The 15,327-nt window shown below is 39.4% G+C and overlaps 1 protein-coding gene and 1 long non-coding RNA gene across 8 annotated transcripts in view; both read right to left on the reverse strand.

Annotated features, from left to right (window-relative positions):
* Positions 1-15,327, reverse strand: part of LOC125779268 (uncharacterized) — a 465,548-nt gene that overhangs the window by 22,144 nt on the left and 428,077 nt on the right. The window lies entirely within an intron of this gene.
* Positions 892-15,327, reverse strand: part of LOC125779586 (uncharacterized) — a 71,458-nt gene continuing 57,022 nt past the window's right edge. Inside the window, exon 3 of the long non-coding RNA XR_007423362.1 lies at positions 892-1,604. This is a non-coding gene — a long non-coding RNA (uncharacterized LOC125779586). The remainder of the gene's footprint in view (positions 1,605-15,327) is intronic.

Here is a 15,327-nt window from a genome sequence, read left to right on the forward strand (position 1 = left end):
AAAAAATTTTGCTCACACTTCTATAAATTTGTATATTACGATTGGTAATTTGCGTTCGAACGACCATTCGAACGAACGGATACGTTTATATACTCGTTCACGTGTGTCATCATGACAGATTACGATAGAAGCGTTACGATCACGTATATAAGCGTTACGATCACGTATGTCATAATACGAAATACAGACTTTTACGTGACGAGTGATACGTTCACGGATGTAACGATTCGACCCCAGGACAAACAGTTTATGTGAAACAAAACCGACGAAATAAAACAAATCCACGCTATTTGAAGAAAACAGAAACAAGAGATTCGTAAGGACACAATTTTAACAACGGAGGGGAAGATCGTACACAAGGACAACCTCAGAAACAATGGTGAAGATAACGCTAACATTAATCCTAGCAACATCCTTAGCTCAGGAAATAACCGACTTACAAGATCGCAAGTACGTGTTAACCGAGACTGACCATCATTTTTGTATCAAGAACATGAGTACCTATTCCTTATGACGAACTTAAGCAAAATACTTAAACCATACAAGAGATCGCCGAACATAAAGGAGAGATGCCTAGTGAAGATACAACAGAAACAGCATTGTTCAACAGAATAGAAATCCTCAGAAAACAACCACTGAATAATGGGCCAGCCAGACGCCCAAATTTATCATATGTAGGAGTCCCAGAGGATGGAGTCATGTGTAGAAGTTCCCGCAAGTGAGGAAAGTTCTCTGATCGCCATTCACTTGGGAGTGGCCAGAAACGATTCTTTTGTGTATGACTCAAGCAGCTCACGACTTCCGGTCTTTGACCAAGTATCCTCTGGGTAGCCTAAGAACATCCGTTTGAAGGCGAGCTAACGTGAGAAGGTGAAACATCCCCTGCATAGGGTTGTGCGCTGGGTTTGGGACCCGCCACGTAAAAAAACACCCCCAATGAAAAGGAACAACAAGCCTCGGATGAGTGACCCCCCTTTTGATGACGACCATGGCAAACGAAAGAAGGACTACGAATTGAGGGCATGCACCTGGAATGTCCGGTCCCTTAATTGGGAAGGTGCCGCTGCCCAGCTGGTTGATGTCCTCGTACAGATAAAGGCTGACATCACCGCCGTCCAAGAAATGCGATGGACGGGACAAGGACAGAGACAAGTAGGTCCTTGTAACATTTACTACAGTGGCCATATAAAGAAGCGCAAGTTTGGTGTTGGATTCGTGGTGGGAGAGAGACTCCGTCGCCGAGTACTATCATTCACTGCGGTGAATGAACGTCTAGCCACAATCCGCATCAAAGCGAGGTTCTTCAACATATCGCTGATTTGCGCCCACGCCCCGACTGAAGAGAAGGACGATGTGACCAAAGATGCCTTTTATGAGTGCTTGGAGCGCACTTATGAGAGATGCCCCCGCCACGATGTCAAAATCGTGCTTGGCGACTTTAACGCCAGGGTGGGCAAAGAAGGTATCTTTGGCACTACAGTCGGTAAATTCAGCCTCCACGACGAAACATCCCCAAATGGGTTGAGGCTGATCGACTTCGCCGGGGCCCGAAATATGGTTATCTGTAGTACTAGATTCCAGCATAAGAAGATACATCAAGCTACCTGGCTGTCTCCGGAACGAAAAACCACCAACCAGATCGATCATGTTGTGATAGACGGAAGACACGTCTCCAGTGTTTTAGATGTGCGTGCGCTCCGAGGTCCTAACATCGACTCGGACCACTATATTGTTGCAGCCAAAATTCGCACCCGCCTCTGTGCAGCAAAAAACGCACGCCAACAAACACAAGGAAGGTTCGACGTCGAGAAGCTGCAATCACAACAGACAGCCGACCGTCTTTCTACTCGGCTTGCACTCCTGCTCTCTGAGAGCACTCATCAACAACTCGGTATAAGGGAACTGTGGGACGGCATTTCAAACTCCTTACGTGCAGCTGCAACCGAAACCATTGGTTTTGGGAAAGTGCAAAAGAACAGCTGGTACGACGAGAAGTGCCGTGTCGCAGCGGAAAGAAAACAGGCTGCCTACCACGCAACGTTACGATCGACCACAACACGTGCGGGATGGGATAGATACCGAGAGTTGAAGAGGGAAGCGAGACTCATTTGCAGACAGAAAAAGAAAGAGGCCGAAATGCGTGAGTACGAAGAGCTTGATAAGCTGGCCGACAGGGGTAATGCTCGAAAATTCTACGAAAAAATGCGGCGGCTTACAGAAGGTTTCAAGACCGGAGCATACTCTTGTAGAACCCCCAAAGGTGATCTAGTTACCGATGCCCAGAGCATACTTAAATTATGGAGGGAACACTTCTCCAGCCTGCTGAATGGCAGTGAACACATAACACCAGGAGAAGGCGAACCCAATTCCCCAATCGATGACGATGGAGCAGACGTTCCATTACCCGACCATGAAGAAGTTCGAATAGCAATTACCCGCCTGAAGAACAAAAAAGCGGCAGGGGCCGATGGATTGCCGGCCGATGGACAAACACGGCGACGAAGAACTGATAAGGAGCATGCATCAGCTTCTTTGTAAAATATGGTCGGACGAAAGCATGCCCAACGACTGGAATTTAAGTGTGCTATGCCCAATCCATAAAAAAGGAGACCCAACAATCTGCGCCAACTACCGTGGGATTAGCCTCCTCAACATCGCATATAAGGTTCTATCGAGCGTACTGTGTGAAAGATTAAAGCCCACCGCCAACGAACTGATTGGACCATATCAGTGTGGCTTTAGACCTGGCAAATCAACAACCGACCAGATATTCACCATGCGCCAAATCTTGCAAAAGACCCGTGAAAGGAGAATCGACACACACCACCTCTTCGTCGATTTCCAAGCTGCTTTCGACAGCACGAAAAGGAGCTGCCTTTATGCCGCGATGTCTGAATTTGGTATCCCCGCAAAACTGATACGGCTGTGTAAACTGACGTTGAGCGGCACCAAAAGCTCCGTCAGGATCACGAAGAACCTCTCCGAGCCGTTCGATACCAAACGAGGTTTCAGACAAGGCGACTCCCTATCGTGCGACTTTTTCAGTCTGCTGCTGGAGAAAATTATTAGAGCTGCAGAACTTAATCGAGCAGGTACAATCTTCTATAAGAGTGTACAGCTGCTGGCGTATGCCGATGATATTGATATCATCGGCCTCAACACCCGCGCCGTTAGTTCTGCTTTCTCCAGGCTGGACAAGGAAGCAAAACGAATGGGTCTGGCAGTGAACGAGGGCAAGACGAAATATCTCCTGTCATCAAACAAACAGTCGTCGCACTCGCGACTTGGCACTCACGTCACTGTTGACAGTCATAACTTTGAAGTTGTAGATAATTTCGTCTATCTTGGAACCAGCGTAAACACCACCAACAATGTCAGCCTACAAATCCAACGCAGGATAACTCTTGCCAACAGGTGCTACTTCGGACTGAGTGGGCAATTGAGAAGCAAAGTCCTCTCTCGACAGACAAAAACCAAACTCTATAAGTCTCTCATAATTCCCGTCCTGCTATATGGTGCAGAGGCTTGGACGATGTCAACAGCGGATGAGTCGACGTTGCGAGTTTTCGAGAGAAAAATTCTGCGAAAGATTTATGGTCCTTTGCGCGTTGGCCACGGCGAATATCGTATTCGATGGAACGATGAGCTGTACGAGATATACGACGACATTGACATAGTTCAGCGAATTAAAAGACAGCGGCTACGCTGGCTAGGTCATGTTGTCCGGATGGATGAAAACACTCCAGCTCTGAAAGTATTCGACGAAGTACCCGCCGGGGGAAGCAGAGGAAAAGGAAGACCTCCACTCCGTTGGAAAGACAAAGTGGAGAAGGACCTGGCTTCGCTTGGAATATCCAATTGGCGCCACGTAGCGAAAAGAAGAAACGACTGGCGCACGGTTGTTAACTCGGCTATAATCGCGTAAGCGGTGTCTACGCCAATTAAGAAGAAGAAGGAGTCCCTGACCACGACGACCTGATTGAAATTAAAACAATACTCAACGACATAGTTAAAAATAATAACAACAAAAACAAATTAATTCCAACTTTGAAATAATGATGAAAACATTTAATATTGAGACGATTAAACAAAAGGTTATATTGCAAGAATTATAAAAGAAGTTATTTGACTTAACTACGGCAATTAATTTCGCGAGGAACGGAAATTTATTTTCAACAGCAATAAATACGGACGAGATTGAAAGGATATTAGAAAAGGAACAAACTAGTATACCGGTTATTGACATACTGGAATATGACGACACTTTCATTGTAATTTATAAATATCCAGTCATTGAAAAGAAATGCACAACATACAAAGTTACTCCATTATCCTATCGTCAAGGCATTTTGGATATGAATAAAATCGTAAGTAAATGTGAAGATAAAATAATAATCTAAATGTAAAAGTAATTTAAGTAAATATATTTGTAAACAAGAACCTAATGACAATTGTACAATACCAATTATCGAAGATTACGAAGTCCATTGTAATGTTATCCAAGAAAATAACGCCCCTGGCGACGACATGGTAATGTCGTATTGCAAGGAAAACATATTTTAAACGAAAAATGAATTGAAGGGTTGAATTTAATCCAATTTAATGAAACAATTATTATTGACTCAGAAGTATTCCACAACCAGGAACAAGAAATTAAAGATTATATTAAAGCTAATGGAAACGAAAGAATTCACATTCTTCAAAACGAATATCAATTTGAATATCAATTTGACAACATTAAAAAATTAAATAAATTTTTAGTACCATTAGAAGAACACCAAATCAAGATTATGTTCATAACTATAGGAGTACTTGTAGTCCTAGGATTAAGTATATTAGTAATATTCAAATTATATATAATTTATCAAAAAACTGTATATCTGAGAAACTACAACGCTACCATAGAACGTGTAGGAATGACTCATCTACTCAAGACTCAAGTATAGATCAGGGGATCTATTTTTCGCAAAAGAGAGGGAGTTAATACTTTAACCTTTAACCACAACCTTATGTATAGGAACAATAGCCTCGAGGTCACTTTATCATTATCGACTGCCGAGTAACAAGTTACCACTTGTAATACTTGTACAGTTTAAGTGTAATATATTCAATATTGAAGTACATGTGAATACGGTGAAATATTATACAAATAAAGGATCAGTCAGAACCAATCTCATTGGTTGACTTAAGATTATATATTTATTTTATTCCTAACGAGTAAATAAATTAACTCGCGCGATACCAGGCGACCGCTGTTCACCCAAATATGCTTCGCCTTCAAGTGGATAGTTGGTTTTTGAGTCAACAAGGTTATTTTGCAGGCTTAGAGGAATTGCATCGGTTTCGTGTTGGAGGTAACTGCTTATCAACTGTCAATTCTTTACATGGAACCATTGCATGGACCAAGTTTGCCTTCTCAGTACCGGAGTATAAAATTATTGCAATAAAAGCATATAGTTCATCCGCATTTGTGTTTTACCAATATCTAATTTTTTTTGGAACTGTGTGATGCATATTTGCCAGTATTACGAGGGCTGCTATATATATTTCTGGCCTAATAATGAAAATAGGCAAATTTATCAACGAAAATGTTTTTTTTTTCGTTGGATTTGGCTCGTCTTGGAAAACCCACACGATCGATTGCTGTTTTGTTTCGGGCTCATACGCATAGATCCATGATTCGTCACCTGTGACGAACTTATAAACGTCAGCATTTCCTTACACCAATCCACACGAGCCTTTTTTTGAGCGATTGTCAAATTGTGCGGGATCCAACGAGAACAAACGTTTTTTACGGCCAAGTGTTCATGCAATATCGAGTGTATGCTGGTGGGAGAAATGCATAGGCATGCCTCTATCTGAAGCAGAGAGCTGCAACGATCACAATTTTTTCAATCATACCCGATCATTGACTCAGATTTTTTGTGACGGAAAACTTTGCTTCAACAAAAATGAATGATCGTAAGCGAGCGTGCTCGAAGCGAACAATCAGTTTCAATCACTGTTGCTTGTTTCGGCATGATTTTTCTCGATCGAAAGCCTTGTGTGAGCAGCAAAGAATGTTCGAGAATGCTGCTTTGTTTGGTCATACCGGTTGGTTCCTGCCAGCAGCGCAGTCGCTGAGCGTTATTTTTCTTTAGCTGGAAATATTATAACTCGGACCATGTTCAGTTGATAATTTATTGTTTTTAAATTCATTTTTTTAAAGCTTTAGCGATTAAGAAACCAAGTTTATTACCTTCTTTTAATTTTAAGTTTTTGTTGATCTCAATGAAGAAGTGATAAAAATTTGAAATTTGTGTTCCCTAATATTTTAAGCATTACCTTTGTTTATTAATTTTAAGCATTAATTGAATTTTAGTTTTAAGCGTTAAAAATGAAGAAATATATGCAGTAATGTTTTGGTTAATTTTATGCATCGCAACTTGTTTCCGTTAAAACACACAAATATGTACATACAAACTATGTATATACATATTTGCAGGGCAATTCTCGATCTGATTGGTCTAATCACAATCAATTCAAACGCAACTTGATCGATGTCTGAGTTTTCGTGCATCGTTGGACTTGATCGTCTTTTTCTGTACAATCACTTCCAATCATCATACCGGAACCAACCAATCAGTTTCAATCAGTAAGCAGAGCAATCCAATCAACTGATCGAACTCCTTCGTTTTGAGCACGAAACTCGATCGAACAATTTTGTTGCGAACCGCTGTGCTGAGTTGTGACCGTTTTGAGCGTGGCTGATCAAACCGGATCGATCATACCCAATGCAGGTCTCTGATCTGAAGGTATGTTACATGACGGTCTTGCATTATCAGTTCACGTACGGCATCGATGTTTTCTGGCACAACGGCTGTTTTTGGACGACCTTCACGGAATTCGTCTTTGAGCGAGCGTCGGTCACGATTGAATTCGTTGTAACAGTTTTTCACAGTGTTATAGGATGGTGCTTCATAGCCATACAAAGATTTTAGTTCATCGGTGCACTCTTGTCGTGATAATCCACGTCGAAAGTTGTGAAAAATGATCGCACGAAAATGTTCACGAGTTAATTCCATTTTTTGGCCGAGATGAATTTTTTAATTCTCTGTAAATAAAAAAATTCACGATTAAATGACAAAACGTTCTGAGTGATGTTATGCTAAAAAATGTCAAACTTTCCAATGGAAATGTCAGATTGCACCTGGCAACACTTTGTGTTGCCTAGTCCAGAAATATATATAGCAGCCTATGTATTTACTTTTTGAGTTTTCCTATTCACCTCAAAAGCAATACCTTAAATAAGAGACGTGTATGAAGGCACCGCTTTTAGATTCAAAATTTCCGTGCACAGTGACGTTGATTGCCTACTCATTTCCAACGACAGTTCCGATTGCCGCTTTTCAGTTTCGCTTGGCTTTGACCACCATACAGGTTGATTGCCTCAATAGCCGTATTTCACAAATCAAATCAGCTTTCGTTAGGGTCCATATCTACAACAGCGTTCTCGTGCATATATTTTTCGAAAAATGGATATCTAATGCGATGAACATTATCATCTCCGAATTCCGACTGGTTACTGAGTATATCTATTGGTGTTACAACTTCTTCCGTCAACTCACGCCGTAAGTTGGTCAAATAAATCGCCAATTCTTCACTCATTTCAATAAATTATATTTGTTACAACTAAAAATGAACTGCTTACTTGAAAATTTTACGCGAAACTAATTACAAATGCACAATAATCACCAAAAACGTTAGAAAATTACGCTTCGTCATACAAAATATACAAGGTCTGTCGCAAAAGAAACAGGACTGGTAAAAAAAAAAACAAAAGAAATTAAGATTTTTCAAAAGTTATATTTTTTATTCAAAGTAGTTTCCTTGTGCTTCGATACAGCGTTTAGCCCGGTCAATTAGCATTTTAAATGAGTGTTTAAAGTCATTTTTCGGAATGCTCTTGAGAATATCGGTCGTCGCCTTTTGGATAGCTGAAATGTCCTGAAACCAGTGTCTTTTCATGGGCAAATGAAGTTTTCCAAATAGGTAAAAATCACAGGGTGCCAGATCAGGTAAGTGACTAATGGAGTTTTTTGTCAAAAAATCAATGACAAGCGTCGACCGATGACACGGCGCATTATCGTGCAACAGACGCCAGGACCCAGGACCGGAATTGTAAAAACAAATCAGAATTGTCTTTATTTTTGACTTCTGAAGATGACTTTTTTCGGTGATGGCTCTCGTCCTCACGACCATCTTGGAATCGCTTAAACCACTCATGCACATTACTACGGGATAGGCATAAAATATTTTCATCATTTGAAATGTTTCAGTAAACGTTTTCCCAAGTTTAAAACAAAATTTAATATTTGCTCTTTGTTCAAAATGCATTTTACGACCGATGACCCAAAGCTGCTGTCACTTTTTGATCGATAACATCGATTGTAGTTATCCAATTGTCTTAAAATTTTTACGAAATGTCAACAAGAGATCAAACTTTTTATTTCATATACCCACCAATAGGTGGCGCCACCAGAAACAGTTATATTTAAAAAGTTCTGTTTCATTTGCGACAGACCTTGTATGAAGAAATATTATGGGTACTGAGTGCCCCAAGTCACATATAGCATACTCACCATATAAAACGCTGTTATTTCCTCATTATAAGAGTTATATACCTAAAATTTTTTCAACTTATACTTAAAATTATAGTTCATCACTATGCTGAAAAAAGGTCAAATTGAACCACCCAAACTTCAGAAATTCAATATCAACAAATAAGGAAGGACTAAGTCCGGGTGCAACGGAAAATTGTATACTCTTGCAACTTGCAAAAATTAAAGCCAAGAAAATACCTTAATATATCATATGATATATCAAGCATAAAGTCACCTAGAAGTTCCAAAATCATATTAGGTATATGGGGGCTCAGGGAAGTATTGGCCATTGTCAGAGAAGGATTATCCCTTAATTTCAATTATATATGTATATCACTCACTGTATGATATGTTCGGTCAAAAGACAACTATATAAGTTAGCAACAATAACATTTAAAGCAATCAAAAGACACGCGCATCCGTTCTACTCGCAAAAGTGCTGACGATACGTCTAGCGCAGTGTGGCGTGATTCTCTGGAAATCCAGCGGAACGTGGGAACCGACGTCAGCAGAACTGCAAGCGCATTAAGTTACCATAAGAATTATAAAATTTGTTAAGTTTAGAGTTAAGCGAGCGGTTGAACAATAAAGGTCGTAAGACCAGAAAAAGAAGATAATTTTTACTTTCGACAAGTAAACCCATAACTGGCGACCGAGCTAAAATAAGCTCCAACGTCGCGAAGGAAAACAAAAGGCGTTAAGAATCCTTCTTCGGAGAACGTGGAGTGATAATAAAAACAACTGTGCTAGTGTGAGATCAGGCCCCTTAGTAGCAGAGCAAGCCAACTCATCAGCACCTATCAACATTAACAACCAACAATATCAAGAGGCAAAGAATGAAAGTCGTTATTGTATTGTAAGTTAAGTGATAATTACTAATTAAGAACATTAAGTGAAACCCAGATTGTTAATTTTTTTTTACCAAACTAAAATTGAAATAAAACCTTTAAGCATTAATTTGTGCAAAAACTGAAACGTTATTGAATTAGAAAAGAAACCGATACGTAAAGAGTAGTGGACAGTGAGAAAAAATATAAAACGAACTCTTTAACAGACACAACAAAATAAACAATGTCGAACCCAAATAATCTGCTTCGTCCACCAGTAATCAGGGCGAATGATCCTGCAGGAAATTCAGGATCAGCTAACGCAGGATCAGCAATAAACGAAGATGACCTCGTAAACCTAATGGGAAGGGTAGCCTTAGACGTGGCAGGGGCCCAGCATAGTTAGGGCAACCCTTAACCCGAATGCGGGCTTAGCGACCAAACCATCAATATAGCACATGCAAGCAACTTATCAGATTTAGACAAGATACCTGATGTGGTAAAATGTTTACGCGAATTCTCGGGAAATCCCGCCGAATTCAATTCGTGGAAAAAAAGTGTAAATCGATTATTAAATATCTACGAAGCGAGTAAGGGCACACCTAAATTCTACGGAATCCTTAACGTGATAAGAAATAAAATCGTCGGCAACGCGGATGCTGCCCTTGAGTCATACAATACACCCTTAGACTGGGGTGCTATTTGTAAGTGTCTAACTTTACATTACGCCGACAAGCGTGATGTATTCACCCTAGAATACCAAATGACTTCTTTGGTTCAGGGAAATAGGTCAATTGAAGAATTTTAGCAGGCCGTTTATTCCAATTTATCTTTAATACTTAATAAGCTAGGCTGTATGAAGGTGGGTAGCGAGGCTCGTAATCTTCTTACTCACACATACAGAAACAAGGCGCTAGATACGTTTGTGCGCGGCCTCAACGGCGACTTGCCTAAACTATTGGGCATGAAGGAACCAATGGATCTGCCCCAAGCATTACACTTGTGCTTGAAGATGGAAAATCAGGGATTCCGCACACGGTACGCACACAACACCAATATGGATCGTAGAGGGATGCAGCGAAACACCGCACCACCTTTACCTTCAAGAAATTTTCGGAGGCAAGTAAACCAACAAAATTTTTTCCCCGAAATTGCTTACTTACCACAGCCACAACCACAAATTATTTCACAAAATCTTCCTAATCAAAGACGTAATCAGAATTTAAATGCACAAACACAACTTAACCAACCACAACTTATTTCACATAGCTTTCCAAATCAAAGATTTGATCGGAACTTAAATACACAAACACACTTTAACCAACCGCCTATGCGCACCCCAAAACCGCCGGTGCCTATGGAGATAGATGAAACTTTGCGCTCGCGCCGCATTAACTATATGAACCGGCCACAAAATAATCAATTATTCGGCAAAAGGCCACCACAGACCACTTCTGGAAGAAATCTCAAACCACAGAAGGCACAACGCAATTTTCATATAAGTAATACTCCAAGCGCTACCTCGAACACTGACTCGGAAGATAATCTGAATGATTATTTGGGTGTGGCGGACGACAATATACAGGATGAAGGACAATATTACGAATATAGCGATATTCATTTTTTAGGTTAAAAAGCTCTTCGTTGCCTTACTTTGAATGCCCCACGAAGAGCGGCGAAGTATTCAAATTTTTAATTGACACTGGCTCCAGCCAGAATTATATTCAACCCAATTTAGCAAAAAAAAGTACTAGAAAACAAAGATATATTTTTAACGAAAACTATTGCTGGTGATATAGAAATAAAACACCACACATTTTTACAGCTTTTTAATCAAACAGAAACTTTAAAATTCGTCATACTACCCCCTTTAAGAACTTTTCATGGCATTTTGGGCTATGATAGCTTTCGGCAGCTAGATGCTGTAATTAACATTAGAGAGGGAACCTTGACAATTAAAAATAATTTAAAAATATTAATTAAAGAATTAAAAACAGATGCAGTAAATGCTATCAAAATACACGATGACAACATTACTCCCCATCAAAAAATAGCTCTACAAAAATTGGTTACAGAGCATCCTAACTTATTTTCAGAACCGGATGCACGGTTAACTTATACTACCAAAGTAGTGGGAGAGATCAGAATATATATATCCAATATATAGTAAAACTGTATATCTGAGAAACTACAACGCTACCATAGAACGTGTAGGAATGACTCATCTACTCAAGACTCAAGTATAGATCAGGAGATCTATTTTTCGCAAGAGAGAGGGAGTTAATACTTTAACCTTTAACTACAACCTTATATATAAGCATAGCCTATATAAGCAACTGGAACAATAGCCTCGAAGTCACTTTATCATTATCGACTGCCGAGTAACAAGTTACCACTTGTAATACTTGTACAGTTTAAGTGTAATATATTCAATATTGAAGTACATGTGAATACGGTGAAATATTATACAAATAAAGGATCAGTCAGAACCAATCTCATTGGTTAACTTAAGATTATATATTTATTTTATTCCTAACGAGTAAATAAATTAACTCGCGCGATACCAGGCGACCGCTGTTCACCCAAATATGCTTCGCCTTCAAGTGGATAGTTGGTTTTTGAGTCAACAAGGTTATTTTGCAGGCTTAGAGGGTTTGCATCGGTTTCGTGTTGGAGGTAACTGCTTATCAACTGTCAATTCTTTACATGGAACCATTGCAAGGACCAAGTTTGCCTTCTCAGTACCGGAGTATAAAATTATTGCAATAAAAGCATATAGTTCATCCGCATTTGTGTTTTACCAATATCTAATTTTTTTTGGAACTGTGTGATGCATATTTGCCTGTATTACGAGGGCTGCTATATATATTTCTGGCCTAATAATGAAAATAGGCATATTTATCAACGAAAATGTTTTTTTTTTCGTTGGATTTGGCTCGTCTTGGAAAACCCACACGTTCGATTGCTGTTTTGTTTCGGGCTCATACGCATAGATCCATGATTCGTCACCTGTGACGAACTTATAAACGTCAGCATTTCCTTACACCAATCCACACGAGCCTTTTTTTGAGCGATTGTCAAATTGTGCGGGATCCAACGAGAACAAACGTTTTTTACGGCCAGGTGTTCATGCAATATCGAGTGTGTGCTGGTGGGAGAAATGCATAGGCATGCCTCTATCTGAAGGTATGTTACATGACGGTCTTGCATTATCAGTTCACGTACGGCATCGATGTTTTCTGGCACAACGGCTGTTTTTGGACGACCTTCACGGAATTCGTCTTTGAGCGAGCGTCGGTCACGATTGAATTCGTTGTAACAGTTTTTCACAGTGTTATAGGATGGTGCTTCATAGCCATACAAAGATTTTAGTTCATCGGTGCACTCTTGTCGTGATAATCCACGTCGAAAGTTGTGAAAAATGATCGCACGAAAATGTTCACGAGTTAATTCCATTTTTTGGCCGAGATGAATTTTTTAATTCTCTGTAAATAAAAAAATTCACGATTAAATGACAAAACGTTCTGAGTGATGTTATGCTAAAAAATGTCAAACTTTCCAATGGAAATGTCAGATTGCACCTGGCAACACTTTGTGTTGCCTAGTCCAGAAATATATATAGCAGCCTATGTATTTACTTTTTGAGTTTTCCTATTCACCTCAAAAGCAATACCTTAAATAAGAGACGTGTATGAAGGCACCGCTTTTAGATTCAAAATTTCCGTGCACAGTGACGTTGATTGCCTACTCATTTCCAACGACAGTTCCGATTGCCGCTTTTCAGTTTCGCTTGGCTTTGACCACCATACAGGTTGATTGCCTCAATAGCCGTATTTCACAAATCAAATCAGCTTTCGTTAGGGTCCATATCTACAACAGCGTTCTCGTGCATATATTTTTCGAAAAATGGATATCTAATGCGATGAACATTATCATCTCCGAATTCCGACTGGTTACTGAGTATATCTATTGGTGTTACAACTTCTTCCGTCAACTCACGCCGTAAGTTGGTCAAATAAATCGCCAATTCTTCACTCATTTCAATAAATTATATTTGTTACAACTAAAAATGAACTGCTTACTTGAAAATTTTACGCGAAACTAATTACAAATGCACAATAATCACCAAAAACGTTAGAAAATTACGCTTCGTCATACAAAATATACAAGGTCTGTCGCAAAAGAAACAGGACTGGTAAAAAAAAAAACAAAAGAAATTAAGATTTTTCAAAAGTTATATTTTTTATTCAAAGTAGTTTCCTTGTGCTTCGATACAGCGTTTAGCCCGGTCAATTAGCATTTTAAATGAGTGTTTAAAGTCATTTTTCGGAATGCTCTTGAGAATATCGGTCGTCGCCTTTTGGATAGCTGAAATGTCCTGAAACCAGTGTCTTTTCATGGGCAAATGAAGTTTTCCAAATAGGTAAAAATCACAGGGTGCCAGATCAGGTAAGTGACTAATGGAGTTTTTTGTCAAAAAATCAATGACAAGCGTCGACCGATGACACGGCGCATTATCGTGCAACAGACGCCAGGACCCAGGACCGGAATTGTAAAAACAAATCAGAATTGTCTTTATTTTTGACTTCTGAAGATGACTTTTTTCGGTGATGGCTCTCGTCCTCACGACCATCTTGGAATCGCTTAAACCACTCATGCACATTACTACGGGATAGGCATAAAATATTTTCATCATTTGAAATGTTTCAGTAAACGTTTTCCCAAGTTTAAAACAAAATTTAATATTTGCTCTTTGTTCAAAATGCATTTTACGACCGATGACCCAAAGCTGCTGTCACTTTTTGATCGATAACATCGATTGTAGTTATCCAATTGTCTTAAAATTTTTACGAAATGTCAACAAGAGATCAAACTTTTTATTTCATATACCCACCAATAGGTGGCGCCACCAGAAACAGTTATATTTAAAAAGTTCTGTTTCATTTGCGACAGACCTTGTATGAAGAAATATTATGGGTACTGAGTGCCCCAAGTCACATATAGCATACTCACCATATAAAACGCTGTTATTTCCTCATTATAAGAGTTATATACCTAAAATTTTTTCAACTTATACTTAAAATTATAGTTCATCACTATGCTGAAAAAAGGTCAAATTGAACCACCCAAACTTCAGAAATTCAATATCAACAAATAAGGACTAAGTCCGGGTGCAACGGAAAATTGTATACTCTTGCAACTTGCAAAAATTAAAGCCAAGAAAATACCTTAATATATCATATGATATATCAAGCATAAAGTCACCTAGAAGTTCCAAAATCATATTAGGTATATGGGGGCTCAGGGAAGTATTGGCCATTGTCAGAGAAGGATTATCCCTTAATTTCAATTATATATGTATATCACTCACTGTATGATATGTTCGGTCAAAAGACAACTATATAAGTTAGCAACAATAACATTTAAAGCAATCAAAAGACACGCGCATCCGTTCTACTCGCAAAAGTGCTGACGATACGTCTAGCGCAGTGTGGCGTGATTCTCTGGAAATCCAGCGGAACGTGGGAACCGACGTCAGCAGAACTGCAAGCGCATTAAGTTACCATAAGAATTATAAAATTTGTTAAGTTTAGAGTTAAGCGAGCGGTTGAACAATAAAGGTCGTAAGACCAGAAAAAGAAGATAATTTTTACTTTCGACAAGTAAACCCATAACTGGCGACCGAGCTAAAATAAGCTCCAACGTCGCGAAGGAAAACAAAAGGCGTTAAGAATCCTTCTTCGGAGAACGTGGAGTGATAATAAAAACAACTGTGCTAGTGTGAGATCAGGCCCCTTAGTAGCAGAGCAAAAAGGACGCGTTGGACGCAAGCCAACTCATCAGCACCTATCAACATT

Source organism: Bactrocera dorsalis, chromosome 6, assembly GCF_023373825.1.
Source record: "Bactrocera dorsalis isolate Fly_Bdor chromosome 6, ASM2337382v1, whole genome shotgun sequence".
In the NCBI taxonomy this organism is placed as follows: domain Eukaryota; kingdom Metazoa; phylum Arthropoda; class Insecta; order Diptera; family Tephritidae; genus Bactrocera; species Bactrocera dorsalis.